General features: G+C 40.1%; 1 protein-coding gene across 4 annotated transcripts in view; it reads right to left on the bottom strand.

The window, feature by feature from the left end:
* Positions 1-11,218, bottom strand: part of ABCC12 (ATP binding cassette subfamily C member 12) — a 407,545-nt gene extending 396,327 nt beyond the window's left edge. For 2 of the 4 annotated variants that reach the window (XM_078772930.1, XM_078772924.1), the window contains exon 1: positions 11,133-11,215. The gene's annotated coding sequence lies outside the window, so the exon portion shown is untranslated. Of the gene's footprint in view, positions 1-11,132 lie in introns of all 4 variants that reach the window. The other 2 variants (XM_078772926.1, XM_078772928.1) reach the window with 2 other exon arrangements.
* Between the last annotated feature and the right edge of the window lie 10,145 nt (positions 11,219-21,363).

Below are 21,363 nucleotides of genomic sequence, written 5' to 3'. Positions count from 1 at the left end.
GTGAATGTTAAAATAGGCGTCTCATTTACAAGCATTAGTTAGTGAATGTTAAACTAGGCGTCTCATTTACTAGCATTAGTTAGTGAATGTTAAACTAGGCGTCTCATTTACTAGCATTAGTTAGTGAATGTTAAACTAGGCGTCTCGTTTACAAGCATTAGTTAGTGAATGTTAAACAAGGCGTCTCGTTTACAAGCATTAGTTAGTGAATGTTAAACTAGGCGTCTCATTTACAAGCATTAGTTAGTGAATGTTAAACTAGGCGTCTCATTTACTAGCATTAGTTAGTGAATGTTAAACTAGGCGTCTCGTTTACAAGCATTAGTTAGTGAATGTTAAACTAGGCGTCTCATTTACTCTCATTAGTTAGTGAATGTTAAACTAGGCGTCTCGTTTACAAGCATTATTTAGTGAATGTTAAACTAGGCGTCTCATTTACAAGCATTAGTTAGTGAATGTTAAACTAGGCGTCTCATTTACAAGCATTAGCTAGTGAATGTTAAACTAGGCGTCTCGTTTACAAGCATTAGTTAGTGAATGTTAAACTAGGCGTCTCACTTACAAGCATTAGTTAGTGAATGTTAAACTAGGCGTCTCATTTACTAGCATTAGTTAGTGAATGTTAAACTAGGCGTCTCATTTACAAGCATTAGTTAGTGAATGTTAAACTAGGCGTCTCATTTACTAGCATTAGTTAGTGAATGTTAAACTAGGCGTCTCGTTTACAAGCATTAGTTAGTGAATGTTAAACTAGGCGTCTCGTTTACAAGCATTAGTTAGTGAATGTTAAACTAGGCGTCTCATTTACAAGCATTAGTTAGTGAATGTTAAACTAGGCGTCTCATTTACTAGCATTAGTTCGTGAATGTTAAACTAGGCGTCTCGTTTACAAGCATTAGTTAGTGAATGTTAAACAAGGTGTCTCGTTTACAAGCATTAGTTAGTGAATGTTAAACTAGGCGTCTCATTTACAAGCATTAGTTAGTGAATGTTAAACTAGGCGTCTCATTTACTAGCATTAGTTAGTGAATGTTAAACTAGGCGTCTCGTTTACAAGCATTAGTTAGTGAATGTTAAACTAGGCGTCTCATTTACTCTCATTAGTTAGTGAATGTTAAACTAGGCATCTCGTTTAAAAGCATTAGTTCGTGAACGTTAAACTAGGCGTCTCATTTACTAGCATTAGTTCGTGAATGTTAAACTAGGCGTCTCATTTACTAGCATTAGTTAGTGAATGTTAAACTAGGCGTCTCATTTACTCTCATTAGTTAGTGAATGTTAAACTAGGCGTCTCGTTTAAAAGCATTAGTTCGTGAATGTTAAAATAGGCATCTCGTTTACTAGCATTAGTTAGTGAATGTTAAACTAGGCGTCTCATTTACTCTCATTCGTTAGTGAATGTTAAACTAGGCATCTCGTTTAAAAGCATTAGTTCGTGAATGTTAAACTAGGCATCTCGTTTACTAGCATTAGTTCGTGAATGTTAAACTAGGCATCTCGTTTACTAGCATTAGTTCGTGAATGTTAAACTAGGCATCTCGTTTACTAGCATTAGTTCGTGAATGTTAAACTAGGCATCTCGTTTACAAGCATTAGTTCGTGAATGTTAAACTAGGCGTCTCATTTACTAGCATTAGTTAGTGAATGTTAAACTAGGCGTCTCGTTTACAAGCATTAGTTAGTGAATGTTAAACTAGGCGTCTCATTTACTAGCATTAGTTAGTGAATGTTAAACTCGGCGTCTCATTTACTAGCATGAGTTAGTGAATGTTAAACTAGGCGTCTCATTTACTCTCATTAGTTAGTGAATGTTAAACTAGGCATCTCGTTTAAAAGCATTAGTTCGTGAACGTTAAACTAGGCGTCTCATTTACTAGCATTAGTTCGTGAATGTTAAACTAGGCGTCTCATTTACTAGCATTAGTTAGTGAATGTTAAACTAGGCGTCTCATTTACTCTCATTAGTTAGTGAATGTTAAACTAGTCATCTCGTTTACTAGCATTAGTTCGTGAATGTTAAACTAGGCATCTCATTTACTAGCATTAGTTAGTGAATGTTAAACTAGGCGTCTCATTTACTCTCATTCGTTAGTGAATGTTAAACTAGGCATCTCGTTTAAAAGCATTAGTTCGTGAATGTTAAACTAGGCATCTCGTTTACTAGCATTAGTTCGTGAATGTTAAACTAGGCATCTCGTTTACTAGCATTAGTTCGTGAATGTTAAACTAGGCATCTCGTTTACTAGCATTAGTTCGTGAATGTTAAACTAGGCATCTCGTTTACAAGCATTAGTTCGTGAATGTTAAACGAGGCGTCTCATTTACTAGCATTAGTGAGTGAATGTTAAACTAGGCGTCTCGTTTACAAGCATTAGTTAGTGAATGTTAAACTAGGCGTCTCATTTACTAGCATTAGTTAGTGAATGTTAAACTCGGCGTCTCATTTACTAGCATGAGTTAGTGAATGTTAAACTAGGCGTCTCATTTACTCTCATTAGTTAGTGAATGTTAAACTAGGCATCTCGTTTAAAAGCATTAGTTCGTGAACGTTAAACTAGCGTCTCATTTACTAGCATTAGTTAGTGAATGTTAAACTAGGCGTCTCATTTACTCTCATTAGTTAGTGAATGTTAAACTAGGCGTCTCGTTTACTAGCATTAGTTAGTGAATGTTAAACTAGGCGTCTCATTTACTAGCATTAGTTAGTGAATGTTAAACTAGGCGTCTCGTTTACAAGCATTAGTTAGTGAATGTTAAACTAGGCATCTCGTTTACAAGCATTAGTTAGTGAATGTTAAACTAGGCATCTCATTTACAAGCATTAGTTAGTGAATGTTAAACTAGGCGTCTCGTTTACAAGCATTAGTTAGTGAATGTTAAACTAGGCGTCTCGTTTACTAGCATTAGTTAGTGAATGTTAAACTAGGCGTCTCATTTACTAGCATTAGTTAGTGAATGTTAAACGAGGCGTCTCGTTTACAAGCATTAGTTAGTGAATGTTAAACTAGGCATCTCGTTTACAAGCATTAGTTAGTGAATGTTAAACTAGGCGTCTCGTTTACTAGCATTAGTTAGTGAATGTTAAACTAGGCGTCTCATTTACTAGCATTAGTTAGTGAATGTTAAACTAGGCGTCTCGTTTACAAGCATTAGTTAGTGAATGTTAAACTAGGCGTCTCATTTACTAGCATTAGTTAGTGAATATTAAACTCGGCGTCTCATTTACTAGCATGAGTTAGTGAATGTTAAACTAGGCGTCTCATTTACTCTCATTAGTTAGTGAATGTTAAACTAGGCATCTCGTTTAAAAGCATTAGTTCGTGAACGTTAAACTAGGCGTCTCATTTACTAGCATTAGTTCGTGAATGTTAAACTAGGCGTCTCATTTACTAGCATTAGTTCGTGAATGTTAAACTAGGCATCTCATTTACTCTCATTAGTTAGTGAATGTTAAACTAGGCATCTCGTTTAAAAGCATTATTTCATGAATGTTAAACTAGGCATCTCGTTTACTAGCATTAGTTCATGAATGTTAAACTAGGCATCTCGTTTACTAGCATTAGTTAGTGAATGTTAAACTAGGCGTCTCATTTACTCTCATTCGTTAGTGAATGTTAAACTAGGCATCTCGTTTAAAAGCATTAGTTCGTGAATGTTAAACTAGGCATCTCGTTTACTAGCATTAGTTCGTGAATGTTAAACTAGGCATCTCGTTTACTACCATTAGTTCGTGAATGTTAAACTAGGCATCTCGTTTACTAGCATTAGTTCGTGAATGTTAAACTAGGCATCTCGTTTACAAGCATTAGTTCGTGAATGTTAAACTAGGCGTCTCATTTACTAGCATTAGTTAGTGAATGTTAAACTAGGTGTCTCGTTTACAAGCATTAGTTAGTGAATGTTAAACTAGGCGTCTCATTTACTAGCATTAGTTAGTGAATGTTAAACTCGGCGTCTCATTTACTAGCATGAGTTAGTGAATGTTAAACTAGGCGTCTCATTTACTTTCATTAGTTAGTGAATGTTAAACTAGGCATCTCGTTTAAAAGCATTAGTTCCTGAATGTTAAACTAGGCGTCTCATTTACTAGCATTAGTTAGTGAATGTTAAACTAGGCGTCTCATTTACTCTCATTAGTTAGTGAATGTTAAACTAGGCATCTCGTTTAAAAGCATTAGTTCGTGAATGTTAAACTAGGCATCTCGTTTACTAGCATTAGTTCCTGAATGTTAAACGAGGCATCTCGTTTACTAGCATTAGTTAGTGAATGTTAAACTAGGCGTCTCATTTACTCTCATTAGTTAGTGAATGTTAAACTAGGCATCTCGTTTAAAAGCATTAGTTCGTGAATGTTAAACTAGGCATCTCGTTTACTAGCATTAGTTCGTGAATGTTAAACTAGGCATCTCGTTTACTAGCATTAGTTCATGAATGTTAAACTAGGCATCTCGTTTACTAGCATTAGTTCGTGAATGTTAAACTATGCATATCGTTTACTAGCATTAGTTCGTGAATGTTAAACTAGGCGTCTCATTTACTAGCATTAGTTAGTGAATGTTAAACTAGGCGTCTCATTTACTCTCATTAGTTAGTGAATGTTAAACTAGGCATCTCGTTTAAAAGCATTAGTTCGTGAATGTTAAACTAGGCATCTCGTTTACTAGCATTAGTTCTTGAATGTTAAACTAGGCATCTCGTTTACAAGCATTAGTTCGTGAATGTTAAACTATGCATCTCGTTTACAAGCATTAGTTAGTGAATGTTAAACTAGGCGTCTCATTTACTAGCATTAGTTCGTGAATGTTAAACTAGGCATCTCGTTTACTAGCATTAGTTCGTGAATGTTAAACTAGGCATCTCGTTTACTAGCATTAGTTCGTGAATGTTAAACTAGGCATCTCGTTTACCAGCATTAGTTCGTGAATGTTAAACTAGGCATCTCGTTTACTAGCATTAGTTCGTGAATGTTAAACTGGGCATCTCGTTTACAAGCATTAGTTCGTGAATGTTAAACTAGGCATCTCGTTTACAAGCATTAGTTCGTGAATGTTAAACTAGGCATCTCGTTTAAAAGCATTAGTTCGTGAATGTTAAACTAGGCATCTCGTTTAAAAGCATTAGTTCGTGAATGTTAAACTAGGCATCTCGTTTACTAGCATTAGTTAGTGAATGTTAAACTAGGCATCTCGTTTAAAAGCATTAGTTAGTCAATGTTAAACTAGGCATCTCGTTTACAAGCATTAGTTCGTGAATGTTAAACTAGGCATCTCGTTTACTAGCATTAGTTAGTGAATGTTAAACTAGGCATCTCGTTTAAAAGCATTAGTTCGTGAATGTTAAACTAGGCATCTCGTTTACTAGCATTAGTTAGTGAATGTTAAACTGGGCGTCTCATTTACTAGCATTAGTTAGTGAATGTTAAACTAGGCATCTCGTTTAAAAGCATTAGTGAGTGAATGTTAAACTAGGCGTCTCATTTACAAGCATTAGTTCGTGAATGTTAAACTAGGCATCTCGTTTACTAGCATTAGTTCGTGAATGTTAAACTAGGCATCTCGTTTACTAGCATTAGTTCGTGAATGTTAAACTAGGCATCTCGTTTACCAGCATTAGTTCGTGAATGTTAAACTAGGCATCTCGTTTACTAGCATTAGTTCGTGAATGTTAAACTGGGCATCTCGTTTACAAGCATTAGTTCGTGAATGTTAAACTAGGCATCTCGTTTACAAGCATTAGTTCGTGAATGTTAAACTAGGCATCTCGTTTAAAAGCATTAGTTCGTGAATGTTAAACTAGGCATCTCGTTTAAAAGCATTAGTTCGTGAATGTTAAACTAGGCATCTCGTTTACTAGCATTAGTTAGTGAATGTTAAACTAGGCATCTCGTTTAAAAGCATTAGTTAGTGAATGTTAAACTAGGCATCTCGTTTAAAAGCATTAGTTCGTGAATGTTAAACTAGGCATCTCGTTTAAAAGCATTAGTTCGTGAATGTTAAACTAGGCATCTCGTTTAAAAGCATTAGTTCGTGAATGTTAAACTAGGCATCTCGTTTAAAAGCATTAGTTAGTGAATGTTAAACTAGGCATCTCGTTTACTAGCATTAGTTCGTGAATGTTAAACGAGGCATCTCGTTTAAAAGCATTAGTTCGTGAATGTTAAACTAGGCATCTCGTTTAAAAGCATTAGTTCGTGAATGTTAAACTAGGCATCTCGTTTAAAAGCATTAGTTCGTGAATGTTAAACTCGGCATCTCGTTTAAAAGCATTAGTTCGTGAATGTTAAACGAGGCATCTCGTTTACTAGCATTAGTTCGTGAATGTTAAACTAGGCATCTCGTTTAAAAGCATTAGTTCGTGAATGTTAAACTCGGCATCTCGTTTAAAAGCATTAGTTCGTGAATGTTAAACGAGGCATCTCGTTTAAAAGCATTAGTTCGTGAATGTTAAACTAGGCATCTCGTTTACTAGCATTAGTTCGTGAATGTTAAACTAGGCATCTCGTTTAAAAGCATTAGTTCGTGAATGTTAAACTAGGCATCTCGTTTAAAAGCATTAGTTCGTGAATGTTAAACTAGGCATCTCGTTTAAAAGCATTAGTTCGTGAATGTTAAACTAGGCATCTCGTTTAAAAGCATTAGTTCGTGAATGTTAAACTAGGCATCTCGTTTAAAAGCATTAGTTCGTGAATGTTAAACTAGGCATCTCGTTTACTAGCATTAGTTCGTGAATGTTAAACTCGGCATCTCGTTTAAAAGCATTAGTTCGTGAATGTTAAACGAGGCATCTCGTTTAAAAGCATTAGTTCGTGAATGTTAAACTAGGCATCTCGTTTAAAAGCATTAGTTCGTGAATGTTAAACTAGGCATCTCGTTTACTAGCATTAGTTCGTGAATGTTAAACTAGGCATCTCGTTTACTAGCATTAGTTCGTGAATGTTAAACTCGGCATCTCGTTTAAAAGCATTAGTTCGTGAATGTTAAACTAGGCATCTCGTTTAAAAGCATTAGTTCGTGAATGTTAAACTAGGCATCTCGTTTAAAAGCATTAGTTCGTGAATGTTAAACTAGGCATCTCGTTTAAAAGCATTAGTTCGTGAATGTTAAACTAGGCATCTCGTTTAAAAGCATTAGTTCGTGAATGTTAAACGAGGCATCTCGTTTAAAAGCATTAGTTCGTGAATGTTAAACTAGGCATCTCGTTTACTAGCATTAGTTCGTGAATGTTAAACTCGGCATCTCGTTTAAAAGCATTAGTTCGTGAATGTTAAACTAGGCATCTCGTTTAAAAGCATTAGTTCGTGAATGTTAAACTAGGCATCTCGTTTAAAAGCATTAGTTCGTGAATGTTAAACTAGGCATCTCGTTTACTAGCATTAGTTCGTGAATGTTAAACTCGGCATCTCGTTTAAAAGCATTAGTTCGTGAATGTTAAACTAGGCATCTCGTTTACTAGCATTAGTTCGTGAATGTTAAACTCGGCATCTCGTTTACTAGCATTAGTTCGTGAATGTTAAACTCGGCATCTCGTTTACTAGCATTAGTTCGTGAATGTTAAACTAGGCATCTCGTTTACTAGCATTAGTTCGTGAATGTTAAACTCGGCATCTCGTTTAAAAGCATTAGTTCGTGAATGTTAAACGAGGCATCTCGTTTAAAAGCATTAGTTCGTGAATGTTAAACTAGGCATCTCGTTTACTAGCATTAGTTCGTGAATGTTAAACTCGGCATCTCGTTTAAAAGCATTAGTTCGTGAATGTTAAACTAGGCATCTCGTTTAAAAGCATTAGTTCGTGAATGTTAAACTAGGCATCTCGTTTAAAAGCATTAGTTCGTGAATGTTAAACTAGGCATCTCGTTTACTAGCATTAGTTCGTGAATGTTAAACTCGGCATCTCGTTTAAAAGCATTAGTTCGTGAATGTTAAACGAGGCATCTCGTTTAAAAGCATTAGTTCGTGAATGTTAAACTAGGCATCTCGTTTAAAAGCATTAGTTCGTGAATGTTAAACTAGGCATCTCGTTTACTAGCATTAGTTCGTGAATGTTAAACTAGGCATCTCGTTTAAAAGCATTAGTTCGTGAATGTTAAACTAGGCATCTCGTTTAAAAGCATTAGTTCGTGAATGTTAAACTAGGCATCTCGTTTAAAAGCATTAGTTCGTGAATGTTAAACTCGGCATCTCGTTTAAAAGCATTAGTTCGTGAATGTTAAACGAGGCATCTCGTTTAAAAGCATTAGTTCGTGAATGTTAAACTAGGCATCTCGTTTAAAAGCATTAGTTCGTGAATGTTAAACTAGGCATCTCGTTTACTAGCATTAGTTAGTGAATGTTAAACTAGGCATCTCGTTTAAAAGCATTAGTTCGTGAATGTTAAACTAGGCATCTCGTTTAAATGCATTAGTTCGTGAATGTTAAACTAGGCATCTCGTTTACTAGCATTAGTTAGTGAATGTTAAACTAGGCATCTCGTTTAAAAGCATTAGTTCGTGAATGTTAAACTAGGCATCTCGTTTAAAAGCATTAGTTCGTGAATGTTAAACTAGGCATCTCGTTTAAAAGCATTAGTTCGTGAATGTTAAACTAGGCACCTCGCTTACTAGCATTAGTTCGTGAATGTTAAACTAGGCACCTCGTTTACTAGCATTAGTTCGTGAATGTTAAACGAGGCATCTCGTTTAAAAGCATTAGTTCGTGAATGTTAAACTAGGCATCTCGTTTACAAGCATTAGTTAGTGAATGTTAAACGAGGCATATCGTTTACTAGCATTAGTTCGTGAATGTTAAACTAGGAGTCTCGTTCACTCGCATTAGTTCGTGAATGTTAAACTCGGCATCTCGTTTACAAGCATTAGTTAGTGAATGTTAAACTAGGCGTCTCGTTCACTCGCATTAGATCGTGAATGTTAAACTAGACGTCTCGTTTACAAGCATTAGTTAGTGAATGTTAAACTAGACGTCTCGTTTACAAGCATTAGTTAGTGAATGTTAAACTAGGCGTCTCATTTACTAGCATTAGTTAGTGAATGTTAAACTAGGCGTCTCATTTACTCTCATTAGTTAGTGAATGTTAAACTAGGCATCTCGTTTAAAAGCATTAGTTCGTGAATGTTAAACTAGACGTCTCGTTTACAAGCATTAGTTAGTGAATGTTAAACTAGACGTCTCGTTTACAAGCATTAGTTAGTGAATGTTAAACTAGGCGTCTCGTTCACTCGCATTAGTTCGTGAATGTTAAACTCGGCATCTCGTTTACCAGCATTAGTTCGTGAATGTTAAACTAGGCATCTCGTTTACTAGCATTAGTTCGTGAATGTTAAACTGGGCATCTCGTTCACTCGCATTAGTTCGTGAATGTTAAACTAGGCATCTCGTTCACTCGCATTAGATAGTGAATGTTAAACGAGGCATCTCGTTTACTAGCATGAGATAGTGAATGTTAAACTAGGCGTCTCGTTTACAAGCATTAGTTCGTGAATGTTAAACTAGGCATCTCGTTTACAAGCATTAGTTAGTGAATGTTAAACTAGGCATCTCGTTTACTAGCATTAGTTAGTGAATGTTAAACGAGGCATCTCGTTTACAAGCATTAGTTAGTGAATGTTAAACTAGGCGTCTCGTTTACAAGCATTAGTTAGTGAATGTTAAACGAGGCATCTCGTTTACTAGCATTAGTTCGTGAATGTTAAACTAGGCATCTCGTTTACTAGCATTAGTTAGTGAATGTTAAACTGGGCATCTCGTTTACTAGCATTAGTTAGTGAATGTTAAACTAGGCATCTCGTATACTAGCATTAGTTCGTGAATGTTAAACTAGACATCTCGTTTACTAGCATTAGTTAGTGAATGTTAAACGAGGCATCTCGTTTACTAGCATTAGTTAGTGAATGTTAAACTAGGCATCTCGTTTACTAGCATTAGTTCGTGAATGTTAAACTAGGCATCTCGTTTACTAGCATTAGTTAGTGAATGTTAAACTAGGCATCTCGTTTACTAGCATTAGTTCGTGAATGTTAAACTAGGCGTCTCGTTTACAAGCATTAGTTAGTGAATGTTAAACTAGGCATCTCGTTTACTAGCATTAGTTCGTGAATGTTAAACTAGGCATCTCGTTTACTAGCATTAGTTAGTGAATGTTAAACGAGGCATCTCGTTTACAAGCATTAGTTAGTGAATGTTAAACTAGGCGTCTCGTTTACAAGCATTAGTTAGTGAATGTTAAACGAGGCATCTCGTTTACTAGCATTAGTTCGTGAATGTTAAACTAGACATCTCGTTTACTAGCATTAGTTAGTGAATGTTAAACGAGGCATCTCGTTTACTAGCATTAGTTAGTGAATGTTAAACTAGGCATCTCGTTCAGTCGCATTAGATAGTGAATGTTAAACGAGGCATCTCGATTACTGGCATTAGTTAGTGAATGTTAAACTGGGCATCTCGTTTACAAGCATTCGTTTGTAAATGTTAAACGAGGCATCTCGTTTACTAGCATTAGTTAGTGAATGTTAAAGTAGGCATCTCGTTTACAAGCATTAGTTCGTAAATGTTAAACTAGGCATCTCGTTCACTCGCATTAGATAGTGAATGTTAAACTAGGCATCTCGTTTACTAGCATTAGTTAGTGAATGTTAAACTAGGCATCTCGTTTATTAGTATTAGCTCGTGAATGTTAAACTAGGCATCTCATTTATTGGTAGTAGTTAGTGAATGTTAAACTTGGGCTCCCGTTTGCTAGCATTAGTTGGTGAATGTTAAACTTGGGCTCCCGTTTGCTGGTATTAGTTAGTGAATGTTAAACTTGGGCTCCCGTTTGCTGGTATTAGTTGATGAATGTTAAACTTGGGCTCTCGTTTGCTGGTATTATTTGGTGAATGTTAAACTAGGCCTCCCGTTTGCTGGCATTAGTTAGTGGACGTTAAAGCACATACACACACACACACACACACACACACACACACACACACACACAAACACACATCGTTTCACATTTGTCATGTGGTTCCATTGTTGTCAGCATTTCACATTTATTTATTTTGCGAAATACATTCAGGTCACAATCATAAGAATTATTCTCCCATAACATCTATATTAGTACACGCAAGTGCAAGTTTGCACACCGATCCACTATTACATACCCGTGAAAAGGCGAATAGTCGTTCTTTATGTACGTTCTGCGCGTGTTCTTTACCTCTGATTCTGCAAAGGTCACCTGTTCGGTGCCAAAGCTATATTTACAGTAGCACAAAGTCCGTCCCATGATGTGGGGTTGTTCTGTTTACACGGAATGGTTTACTAATTATTACGTATACCAATTGATCACTGCAGTGTGAACTTTGTGTTCTGTCCAAGCTCAATGTATCTGCTTTTGGCAACATTCTGATCATGATAGGATGCTGGGACACATCGATGGGTGCATTATGCTGGAACTTTACATTATGATGTAAATGTTTCCGATTGTTTTTGAGTATATTGAATAAAAGCCTTGAACATATACAAACAATTTATTCCAGAAGAAAACAGAAATAATCCCACTGGTGCATCATCACTCACATTTCTCGATTTACAATCTTAAAAAATCCCACGCGCAGTGGTTCAGTTTGATATTTTAATTATGAAATACGCAAATCCTCCAAACGAAGGAAACCCTTAATAATTACCATTTAAGATTACACTTTGGAATTACCCTTTATAATCACCCTTTATAATTACCCTATATAATTATCCTTTAGAGCCCTGTATGATTACCTTTGAGAATTACCCATAAGAATTACCCATGAGAATTACCCATGATAATTATCCATGAGAATTACCCATTAGATTTACCCATGAGAATTACCCATTAGATTTACCCGTGAGAATTACCCATAAGAATTACCGATGAGAATTACCCATGAGAATTACCCATTAGATTTACCCGTGAGAATTACCCATAAGAATTACCGATGAGAATTACCCATGAGAATTACCCATTAGATTTACCCGTGAGAATTACCCATAAGAATTACCGATGAGAATTACCCATGAGAATTACCCATAAGAATTACCGATGAGAATTACCCATGAGAATTACCCATGATAATTATCCATGAGAATTACCCATTAGATTTACCCATGAGAATTACCCATTAGATTTACCCGTGAGAATTACCCATAAGAATTACCGATGAGAATTACCCATGAGAATTACCCATTAGATTTACCCGTGAGAATTACCCATAAGAATTACCGATGAGAATTACCCATGAGAATTACCCATTAGATTTACCCGTGAGAATTACCCATAAGAATTACCGATGAGAATTACCCATGAGAATTACCCATAAGAATTACCGATGAGAATTACCCATAATAATTACCCATAAGAATTACCGATGAGAATTACCGATGAGAATTACCCATAAGAATTACCGATGAGAATTACCCATGAGAATTACCCATAAGAATTACCCATGAGAATTACCCATAAGAATTACCGATGAGAATTACCCATGAGAATTACCCATGAGAATTACCCATGAGAATTACCCATGAGAATTACCCATTAGATTTACCCATGAGAATTACCCTTTAGATTTACCCGTGAGAATTACCCATAAGAATTACCGATGAGAATTACCCATGAGAATTACCCATAAGAATTACCGATGAGAATTACCCATGAGAATTACCCATGAGAATTACCCATGAGAATTACCCATGAGAATTACCCATTAGATTTACCCATGAGAATTACCCTTTAGATTTACCCGTGAGAATTACCCATAAGAATTACCGATGAGAATTACCCATGAGAATTACCCATAAGAATTACCGATGAGAATTACCCATGAGAATTACCCTTTAGATTTACCCGTGAGAATTACCCATGAGAATTACCCATAAGAATTACCCATGAGAATTACCCATAAGAATTACCCATAAGAATTACCCATGAGAATTACCCATAAGAATTACCGATGAGAATTACCCATGAGAATTACCCATAAGAATTACCGATGAGAATTACCCATGAGAATTACCCATAAGAATTACCCATGAGAATTACCCATAAGAATTACCGATGAGAATTACCCATGAGAATTACCCATAAGAATTACCGATGAGAATTACCCATGAGAATTACCCATAAGAATTACCGATGAGAATTACCCATGAGAATTACCCTTTAGATTTACCCGTGAGAATTACCCATGAGATTTACCCTTTAGATTTAGCCTTTAGATTTACCCTTTAGATTTACCCTTTAGATTTACCCTTTAGATTTACCCTTTAGATTTACCCTTTAGATTTACCCTTTAGATTTACCCTTTACTTTACTTTACTTTGGATTTACCCTTCAGATTTACGCTTTAGAATTACCCTTTAGAATTACCCTTTATAATTACTCTTTAGAACCCTTTTAATTAACCTTTATAATTACTCATGAGAATAACCCATGAGAATTACCCATGAGAATTACCCATGAGAATTACCCTTTAGAATTACCCTTTGACAATTCAATTGTTTGTTGTATACCGCTCCTTTCCTATGCCATCTCCAGGCCCTGCATAACGTCATTGCTGGGCAATGAAGGGGGCTCGGCAATGATGCACGCTGAAAGGGAGTACTCAGTTTTCACTCTGGTTGTTTGTTTGTTTGTTTTCTTGTTTGTTTTCTTGTTTGTCTGGGCGATATCTCAGCCATCATTTGATTGGGGCAAATCTAACTTGGATTGGGGACAATCAGACTTGGATTGGGGACAATCAGACTTGGATTTGGGACAATCACACTTGGATTGGGGCCAATCGGACTTGGATCAATTCATCAATGATCTCTCTGACTCTCTTGAAAATCCTCTGCATCTCTTTGCTGATGACTCTACTCTCTGTCGCTCCATTCTTCATCCCTCAGATCGTCAGTCTGCAGCCTCCTCACTCTCTGCAGACCTGGACGAAATCACAGACTGGGCAAACAAGTGGAACATGTCTTTCAATCCTGACAAATCTCACACTCTTACGATGTCTCTCCGAAAAGACCGACTGGACAACCCTCCGATCCACTTTCTGAATAATCCTCTCCAAGAAGTTCTGTCACTCAAGCTTTTGGGTCTCACTACCTGCCATGATCTTTCCTGGGAAAACCACATTTCAAATCTGGCCTCCAAAGCCAGTCGCCGACTGGGCATCCTCCGTCGTGCGAAGTCCTTCCTTGGCACACCTGAACTCCTCACCACATACAAGGCTTTCATCCGCAGCTCAATGGAATACTGCACTCCCCTCTGGGCTGGTGCTCCTGCCTCACACCTAGCTCGTCTTCACGCTGTTGAAACCAAAGCATTCAGAATCATTGGAATCTCCCGCGATGAAGCTAACTCCAAGGGCCTCTCACTCACTCACCGCAGGCAGGTTGGTGGTCTTTCCGTCTTCTACCGACTCCTCTCTGGCCTTGCCCCCCCAGCTCTCTCTGGGCTCTGTCCCGCAAATATTCCTACAGGTCGCACAAGATCTGCCCGCAACCCTCTTATGGTCAAACTGCCAAAATCAAGACTCTCTGCTCACCTTCACTCCTTCATTCCTCTTTTCTCCCGCCTCTGGAACAAACTCCCTCACTCTCTTCAATCCCACTCCACCCTCCAGGTCTTTAAAACAGCTGTTCACCACCATCTCTTATCTTCCCCCATCCAAAACCTTGATCTTTTCTACCCCCGCTAATTTCACCCCAATTCCACTTTTTTGAAATACCAACTTCTGTCCTGGAAGTCCTTGGTGTCCTTGTGTTTTATACTTCTCCCTCCCCCCCCGCCCCCCTTCCCATGCCTCCTCCCCCCAAGCCCTCTCCCTTCCACACATCTCCCTGCTCTCAAATGTTGTGGTTGTGTGCTTCCCCTCCTCTCCCCATCTTGTCTTCCGCTCCCTCTTTTTATATATTTTGTTTGTCTGGTTGATTTGTTTGTGAAGTAAATGTTAGCTCTTTCACGAGCCTCGATTCAGTATACAAAAAATAAAAAAATAAAAAATCGGACTTGGATTGGGGCCAATCGGACTTGTATTGGGGACAATCAGACTTGGATTGGGGGCAATCTGACTTGGATTGGGGACAATCACACTTGAATTGGGGACAATCAGACTTGGATTGGGGACAATCAGACTTGGATTGGGGACAATCAGACTTGGATTGGGGACAATCAGACTTGGATTGGGGACAATCAGACTTGGATTGGGGACAATCAGACTTGGATTGGGAACAATCTGACTTGGATTGGGGACAATCTGACTTGGATTGGGGACAATCTGACTTGGATTGGGGACAATCAGACTTGGATTGGGGACAATCAGACTTGGATTGGGGACAATCAGACTTGGATTGGGGACAATCAGAATTGGATTGGGAACAATCTGACTTGGATTGGGGACAATCAGACTTGGATTGGGAACAACCAGACTTGGACTGGGGACAATCAGACTTGGATTGGGAACAATCAGACTTGGATTGGGGACAATCAGACTTTGATCGGGGACAATCAGACTTGGATTGGGGACAATCAGACTTGGATTGGGGACAATCAGACTTGGATTGGGGACAATCAGACTTTGATCGGGGACAATCAGACTTGGATTGGGGACAATCAGACTTGGATTGGGGACAATCAGACTTGGATTGGGGACAATCAGACTTGGATTGGGGACAATCAGACTTGGATTGGGGACAATCAGACTTGGATTGGGGACAATCAGACTTGGATTGGGGACAATCAGACTTGGATTGGGGACAATCAGACTTGGATTGGGGACAATCAGACTTGGATTGGGGACAATCAGACTTTGATCGGGGACAATCAGACTTGGATTGGGGACAATCAGACTTGGATTGGGGACAATCAGACTTGGATTGGGGACAATCAGACTTGGATTGGGGACAATCAGACTTGGATTGGGAACAATCAGACTTGGACTGGGGACAATCAGACTTGGATTGGGAACAATCAGACTTGGATTGGGGACAATCAGACTTTGATCGGGGACAATCAGACTTGGATTGGGGACAATCAGACTTGGATTGGGGACAATCAGACTTGGATTGGGGACAATCCGATTTGGATTGGGGACAATCTGACTTGGATTGGAGACAATCTGACTTGGATTGGGGACAATCAGACTTGGATTGGGAACAATCAGACTTGGATTGGGGACAATCAGACTTTGATCGGGGACAATCAGAATTGGATTGGGAACAATCTGACTTGGATTGGGGACAATCAGACTTGGATTGGGAACAACCAGACTTGGACTGGGGACAATCAGACTTGGATTGGGAACAATCAGACTTGGATTGGGGACAATCAGACTTTGATCGGGGACAATCAGACTTGGATTGGGGACAATCAGACTTGGATTGGGGACAATCAGACTTGGATTGGGGACAATCAGACTTTGATCGGGGACAATCAGACTTGGATTGGGGACAATCAGACTTGGATTGGGGACAATCAGACTTGGATTGGGGACAATCAGACTTGGATTGGGGACAATCAGACTTGGATTGGGGACAATCAGACTTGGATTGGGGACAATCAGACTTGGATTGGGGACAATCAGACTTGGATTGGGGACAATCAGACTTGGATTGGGGACAATCAGACTTGGATTGGGGACAATCAGACTTTGATCGGGGACAATCAGACTTGGATTGGGGACAATCAGACTTGGATTGGGGACAATCAGACTTGGATTGGGGACAATCAGACTTGGATTGGGGACAATCAGACTTGGATTGGGAACAATCAGACTTGGACTGGGGACAATCAGACTTGGATTGGGAACAATCAGACTTGGATTGGGGACAATCAGACTTTGATCGGGGACAATCAGACTTGGATTGGGGACAATCAGACTTGGATTGGGGACAATCAGACTTGGATTGGGGACAATCCGATTTGGATTGGGGACAATCTGACTTGGATTGGAGACAATCTGACTTGGATTGGGGACAATCTGAGATGGTGGTGAACAGCTGTCTTGAAAACCTTGAGGGATGAATGAGATTGAAGAGAATGTGGAAATTGGTTCTACAGGTGGGGAAAAAGATGAACGAATGAGTGGAGTTGAGCAGTGATCCTGAATGTTAGTGGTTTCACCAGAATGGGGTTGATGATGGACTCCTGCAGATACTTGGGGATGGGGTAGGGGAGGTACAAAACATGGAAAGAGCAGAGGGTGTAAGACCAGAAAAGAGAGGGCAGATGGCAAAAGACAGAAAGACCACCAACCTGTCTGCAATGGAAAGTGAAAGGCCCACAGACTCAGCTTCATCTAACTCATAAATGTGAATAACTTAATAACTCAGCTGTTTTTTGCATGTCAATGTTTTGGAATGACATATGTAGGCAAGACACTCTCCTGAAAACTATCCAAAGACACTTTGGCCATTATTAGTCAATTTTTCAGGGAAATTGTTGTATTAGGCCAAACCTGCTGATCACAAATAATGAGAACACATCGACTGTGCACTGGACATAAGTTGGTCATGCAATCGTATGCAGTAACGTTAGAGCCTCGAGGTGTCACCACAGTGACAAGATAAGGACAGAGGGATGGGAAACAATAATTTTGGGACATGAGATACAGAGAGCTGAGCTCAATTCGATGTCTAAAACATTTATAACAAAAAAGAGCACAAAGAGATGGGAGATCAAGGCCACGACATGTTTGTGTGGTGCATGTTAACTGCTGTGTTTGTGTGGTGTATTTTGTGTGGTGTTTGTCAGCTGCTGTTTATGTGGTGTATTTTGTGTGGTGTTTGTTAGCTGCTGTGTTTATGTGGTGTATTTTGTGTGGTGTTTGTTAGCTGCCGTGTTTATGTGGTGTATTTTGTGTGGTGTTTGTTAGCTGCCGTGTTTATGTGGTGTATTTTGTGTGGTGTTTGTTAGCTGCCGTGTTTATGTGGTGTATTTTGTGTGGTGTTTGTTAGCTGCCGTGTTTATGTGGTGTATTTTGTGTGGTGTTTGTTAGCTGCCGTGTTTATGTGGTGTATTTTGTGTGGTGTTTGTTAGCTGCCGTGTTTATGTGGTGTATTTTGTGTGGTGTTTGTTAGCTGCCGTGTTTATGTGGTGTATTTTGTGTGGTGTTTGTTAGCTGCCGTGTTTATGTGGTGTATTTTGTGTGGTGTTTGTTAGCTGCCGTGTTTATGTGGTGTATTTTGTGTGGTGTTTGTTAGCTGCCGTGTTTATGTGGTGTATTTTGTGTGGTGTTTGTTAGCTGCCGTGTTTATGTGGTGTATTTTGTGTGGTGTTTGTTAGCTGCTGTGTTTATGTGGTGTATTTTGTGTGGTGTTTGTCAGCTGCTGTGTTTGTGAGGTGTTGGTTAGCTGCTGTGTTTATGTGGTGTATTTTGTGTGGTGTTAGTTAGCTGCAGTGTGTGATGAAATTATGGGATTATAACTGTTGCAGTTCTCTCTCTAGTTGTCACGACTTTTTAAGTGGGTTGGTTCGAGAGTGAGAGGATTGTCTGTTTGAGACTGAGTTCAAGTTGGTAAGCTACATGTGGTTTCTTGTATGTTGATCGTTTGCATCATGATGCCTTATATTACTGCTTGCTTATTGGCTGCCATTCTTTTGTAGATGAGTGGAGACTTGATTGAATTAAAGCTCATGCTTTCGGAGTTTGTGGAATGATCATTTTACCACATTTTAATTCAAGCAACTTCCTCGCTTGAATCCTGCTTCCTCGCTGGAATCCACATGGATAAGCTGCTGAAACTCGAGCACTTCGCTGGGGACCCCCAAGCACCAAATGGGGCCAAACATTGGGCCCATTGGTTCTGCACACTCTCGAACTATCTGGCGGTCGCACCGAACATCATGGCCCCGCAGAAACTCTTGATACTAGTGTGTCATGTGACCACCATGGTCTACGGTTACTTCTCTCATTGCGAAACTTATGAGGATGCCATCAAGACATTGGAAGGTCCATACGTAAAACCTAAGAGCGCACTGTACGGTCGACATATGCTGGCGTCCCGCCGTCAGAGTTGCTGGAACAATATCTTCAAGAGCTGAGATGTCTCGGTAAGGATTGCCTGATGGAGCCTCGAACGGTTGCCAAATCGACGGATGATTTAATGTGTGATGCCTTTGTAGCGGGGATCGCTTCGCCCGCCATTCGATTGAGATTACTTGAGAACAAGACTTTGTCGCTTTACGAAGCTTTTCAGCAGGCACGCGTCTTGCAGTTGGCTCACATGCGCTCGGAGGTTTATGGCCGTCCTTACATCACGGCGGGGGCTACCGCGGACACTCGCATGGATTGGAATGTTATGGCGGAGCATCCTCTCGCTGACACCGCTGCGTCGGCTGGATCAATCGACGTGCCGCTGGCCTGGGAAGAGGAGCCTTTAAGACTGGCCGCCGCGGCATCTTCTTCTTCAGAGAACGCTCCACGCTGTTATTTCTCCGGAAACAAGCGTCACGCGCGGTCTCTTTGTCCCACTAAAGACTCACTGTGTCATAATTGTGGACGAAAAGGACATTTTGCGAAAGTTTGCCGCGCTGTGAAGACACGGCGCTCGACCCTCGCTGGCACTAACACTTCTCGGGCTGCGAGCGCTAGGGACCCCGGGCTATCACGTGGCCTCGCCAGGGCTGTGCTTCCGGTCCTCATGGAGGGAGAATCGGCTAAGGCTCTGATTGATACGGGGAGCAGTATGAGTTTCGTTGGTCAAGCTCTGGGTCAGAGAAATGGGTGGACCATTGGCCGAGCTACACGACGTATCTATATGGCCTCCTCAGGGTTGTACACTCACACAAAGGGCTTGTGCATGGTTAATTTAGTTATCAATGATGTGGAATATTCCGATGTTAAACTCTTGATAATGCCTTGATAATGTCACCTGTGTGCAAATGTGCTGCTGGGACATGATTTCTTGCAGAGCCATGGTTGCCTAGAGATGCGGGTCAGACGGAGGGAGAATACACATTCTGTCTGCGGACTGGCTGAGATGGCTATCAAGCCACTGGCTCTCTTTCCTAGTTTGACGGCCGACTGTAAACCACAAACAGTAAAGTCTAGACGGTATACTCGTACGGACGTGCAGTTCATTGCTGATGAGACCAGGAGATTGCTGCAAGAAGGAATAATAGAGCCAAGTACTTCTCCGTGGAGGGCTCAGGTGCTGGTGGTGCATACGGCCAACCATAGGAAGCACCTGGTCGTCGATTATTCTCAGACTATTAATAGATTCACTCAGTTGGATGAGTAACTGTTACCCAAAATGGACGATTTAGTACGAGACATGGCTAAGTACTGAGTGTTTAGCACCCTGGTCTTGAAAAGTGTATATCATCAGATCCCGTTACGCGAGTCGGACAGACCCTACACGGGGTTCGAATCTGGCCAAAGGCGATATCAAACATACCCTTCAGGGTGACAAACGGGGTGGCATGCTTTCAACACGCAATCTATGATATTGTGGCAAAAGAGCAATTAAAATACATTTTCGTGTACGTTGATAAATGTGACGATCTGTGGCACACTCAGGAAGATCACGACGCCAACCTGCGATGATTCTTGGGGGTGGCGCAAAAGTACAATCTGACTTTCAATGAGGATAAGTGCCACTATGCGGCCAGGACAATCGATCTCCTCGGGTACACGGTGACCGGGGGCGAGATAAAACCTGACGCCGAGTGCCTGCGACCTTTCCTTGACATGGCGCCACCAAGTGATAAGGCATCGTTGCGGTGGGCCTTAGGGCTATTTGCTCATTATTCTCGGTGGGTGCAAGATTACTCAGACAAGATTGGGCCTTTGGGTGATTGTAATGCTTTTCCTTTATCTATGGCTGCCAAGGCCGCTTTCCAGCAGCTAAAGGAAGATATAGCCGGGGCGGGTATAACCTCCATAGATGACGCAATACCGTTCTTGGTCGAGACAGACACCTCGGATTGTGTGATTGCGGCGACCCTCATACAAGGGGGTCGACCTATGGCCTTCTTTTCACGCACTCTGACCCAGAGTGAACGCCGCCACTCTGCTATTGAGAAGGAGGCGTATGCTATCGTGGAGGCGGTTAGGCGGTGGCGCCATTTGCTTCTGGGCAAAGGGTTTCAACTAATGACCTATCAAAAGTCTGTTGCTTTTATGTATGACCATCGGCACACACGGCGCATTAAGAATGTGAAAATATTGAGATGAAGAGTAGAACTGGCGGATTACTGTTACAAAATAGTCTATCGGCTGGGTAGAGAGAATCCGGCCGCCGACGCTCTGTCGAGACCTGTATGTACGGGTATGAATCCCTTACCTCCAGATTTTCAGGTCATACATGAATTGTTGTGTCATCTGGGGGTGACGCGACTCGCCCATTTTGTTCGTTGCCGAAATCTGCCCTTCT

This window comes from Myxine glutinosa, chromosome 2 (assembly GCF_964187855.1).
Source record: "Myxine glutinosa chromosome 2, kmMyxGlut1.1, whole genome shotgun sequence".
Taxonomy (NCBI): domain Eukaryota; kingdom Metazoa; phylum Chordata; class Myxini; order Myxiniformes; family Myxinidae; genus Myxine; species Myxine glutinosa.
This window is presented reverse-complemented; position numbering and strand designations above follow the sequence as displayed.